This window comes from Etheostoma spectabile, chromosome 15, assembly GCF_008692095.1.
Source record: "Etheostoma spectabile isolate EspeVRDwgs_2016 chromosome 15, UIUC_Espe_1.0, whole genome shotgun sequence".
In the NCBI taxonomy this organism is placed as follows: Eukaryota; Metazoa; Chordata; class Actinopteri; order Perciformes; family Percidae; genus Etheostoma; species Etheostoma spectabile.
The window spans coordinates 31798422-31801780 of NC_045747.1; the positions used below are offsets into that span (position 1 = coordinate 31798422).

The following is a 3359-nucleotide window of genomic DNA, read 5'->3' on the forward strand; positions in this document are numbered from 1 at the left end:
AACCAAAAAACACACATAGTTATTTTTAACTTGTAACTTTAACTAGCAAAGTAAAACAATAAAGTACATACTGTGAGAGGGAAGCGAGAACACTTTCTTCACTTGCACAACAGCTGTCACTATCCACAAAACACTCATGAAAGCGACCCACTTAGCCGGAGCGAGAGCACTCCACTACCCGCGGGCCAACGTACAATGGTACAGTAAGAGTAAAGATTTGGTTGTTAGACATTACAATGTTGACAAGCTCCTGAGTCAGTTCCCTCAGGCTAGAGGACTTCTAAACCTCATTCACTCTTTTCATCTTTAGTTAGTCCATTAAATAATTAACATACAAAGAAAAAAACATCTCAGAATAGCTGAACACTAACCTGAGAGTTTCCAGTCTGCAGTGAGGACTCTTCAGTCCAGCCGACAGCTGATCCACTCCTGAATCCTGCAGGTTGTTGTTCCTCAGGTCCAGCTCTCTCAGACTAGAGGACTGGGAACTGAGAACTGAGGACAGAGCTTCACAGCTTCTCTCTGACAGGTTACAGCCACTCAGCCTGAAGAGGAATCAGGAATACAAGAGAAAACAATGACAGTGGTTGTTTTAATAATGGCAACATTAGATTTAAGGTGAGAGATGTAACCTCAGAGTAAAGCATTGTTTGTGATTCAACAGATTGTGCCAACAATCCACGTGTTCTTTTTAAAACCATTGGGTCTGTGTTGAACCCTCCACAATCCACCTCTATTGAAATGTCACCTGATACTTGTGAGAAGTTTTTGGACTTTTTTAACAGTAAAGTTTCAAATATCCGAGCCAATATATTCCCCTCCTTTTTAAGCGTCTCCTTAAACATGCATTGCTCAGCTATTTTTTGTCAGTTTGAGCCAGTTTCACTGCCGTCTCTTACAGGATCATCAATCAATTTAACCCTCCACACCCCACAGACCCTGTCTCTCGATACCTTTTTAAGGATGTATGGGAAACGATGGCTCTCATGTTAGGAAATTATAAATAGTAGCCGTTCTTCGTGAGTCGTGCCTACTTTTTGTAAAAAAGCAGTGATTGAGCCATGATTAGAAAGCGGACTTGACTCTACAAATGTTTCAAATTATCGCCCTATTTCAAAGCTTCCTTTTTTACTATCAAAAATCTTGGAAAAATGTGTATTTATGCAGCTACAGTTTTTTTTGGAGGCACATGGCACTTTAGATATTTTTCAGGTCAGGTTTTAAAGCATTTCATAGCACTGAGTCTGCACTTTTAAAGGTTTTTATGACCTGTTTTTAAAACGGATTCTGGTGATTCCGCCATTTTAGTGCTTTTAGATCTCACTGCTGCTTTCGACACAGTTGTGACCACACAATTCTACTATCTCGCTGTGGAAAAACGTGGGGGAGTTAGGGGGACTGCCTTAAAATGGTTCCAGTCATATCTTTCAGGGAGATGCTTCTTTGTAAAATGGGACTCTACTCATCAACATGTGCCTCTTACAGCTGTGGATCCCCCGGGATCTATTCTGGTCCTATTCTTTTGCACTGTCCCCTCCTTCCACTTGGAATAGTTTTTAAAAAGCATGGCATCTCCTATCATCTTTATGGCTATGATTGTCAATTTTATATACCAATCAAAAAGCAGGAAGGCAGCTCCCTGACACCCCTACTAAACTGTTTAAATGACGTCAAGCGTGGGTTAGAGCCCAAGAAATCTGTTATCACCCTACGTTGTAGGGTCTAAAGTGGAATTTGTAGGTGTTACTTTGGTAGTTAGGCTGAGATCAGGCAGGTGGGTTCCCCTGCATAGGAGGGTTCTGGTGTTGTGTATTTTACGGTTTTGTGTCACATGGGAGTTGTATGGTTTTGGTGTGTCTTCAAGGCATTTGGTAGTTGTTACAAATCTTGTGTTTTCTGTGTTACACAATAACTTGATGTGCTTTGTTTTTTTTTTATTAGGCATCTTGGTGTCGGGGGTGGGGGGGCGGGGTGGTTGCACTGGTGCCGAAAGGTGTGTTGGGTGTCAGGTGGGATGTGAGAATCCGGGTGGGAGCTGGGAGAAAGAGGGCGGGGATTGGAGGGGTTTGGGGGGACGTTGATGGGGGGTAAAGCAAGAAGAAACAAAAAGGCTGAGGTAGGGAGGCGAGGGAGGCGGCGTCCGGGTAGACGACGGAAAGGCACGGTGAGATCAAGGAAGAAAGCGAACAAAGCCACGGCAGGCGACACACCCATCACACCACGGGGGCGGACAGCTAGGGGGTGTCCAAATGAGCTGCGCGCGGCTGTTTGAAACTAAAAGCCAAAAGGCGGCAAGCCATCAGAGAAGCCAAGCCGCCCTCCGGTGCACGACTCCGGACGGGGTAGGACGGATCTTAAAGGGGGGGTGGGGGTGGAAAGCTGTGAAGGCCCGGACACGCAACATATAGACACAACCTCAGTCCAAGTTATGAGAGGCGGCGCATCGACGAGGTCGAGAGCAGCTCCAGCTTGTGGTCCCAGCACAATACTAGACATAACGACCGTGGGACAGGGCACTTTCATACGGTGTAGCTGACCTAGACTCTGAAGCTAGTCGCGGGTGCACTGACGAATCTGCCCCCCCTGGTCCCAACAGAACCGCCAACAGTTGAAGTGTTTTAAGTCTCGTCTTAAGACTACATTTGTTTAATTCTTTGGCGTTTAACAAACCTCCATGTGATTGTGTGTCCTAGCATGATGGCTCTTACTGTTCTTAAGTTTGTATTCCTCAGTATTTAGTAAGTTAACTATTTTTTTTTACTTTGTAAAAACCAATACTCTTATTTGTTTTTAACCATATTTTACTTTAATTGTTTGTCGGTACATGTGGCTTGAATTTTTCGTTCTGTGGCAGACACTTTGGGTAACTTTGGGGTGTTCTGTAAAATGGTGCTAATCCAAAAAAGTGATTGATTTATTGGATTCTTGGAGAAATGAACTGATTGTATTTTGATCTTTGCAGGACACTCGGGGCCATTATTCATAGAAGGTGTACACTTGTATTGTAGTTCTTCTCCACTTACTCAATTTCGGGCCCGAGTGGAACACAGATGCAAACGAATGCTAACACTATTTTCTATTCTAACATTCTTCACATGTACATAACCGTCAAGATTGGAAATGAGTCTTCTTTATGTGCGTCCAGCACCACTAATTAAACATATTACGCCATATGTACAACTTAAGGGGGAAAGTTGACAACAATGTCTACCTTTCAAAATGTATAGTAAATGCGTGGCAAGGTCAACGAAGTTACCTCACAAGTACACTTTATAAGACCTAACAATAGGGAAATAGTCAATTTAAATTTAAAACTAAACGACTTGTAACTATATGGGGCACTTGATACAATATAATGT

The 3359-nt window shown here is 43.2% G+C and overlaps 1 long non-coding RNA gene across 1 annotated transcript in view; it reads right to left on the minus strand.

Moving 5' to 3' along the window:
- Window positions 1-493: 493 nt before the first annotated feature.
- The window catches only part of LOC116703003 (uncharacterized), a 14464-nt gene continuing 11598 nt past the window's right edge, over window positions 494-3359 (minus strand). The window contains exon 6 of the long non-coding RNA XR_004335302.1: window positions 494-545. This is a non-coding gene — a long non-coding RNA (uncharacterized LOC116703003). The remainder of the gene's footprint in view (window positions 546-3359) is intronic.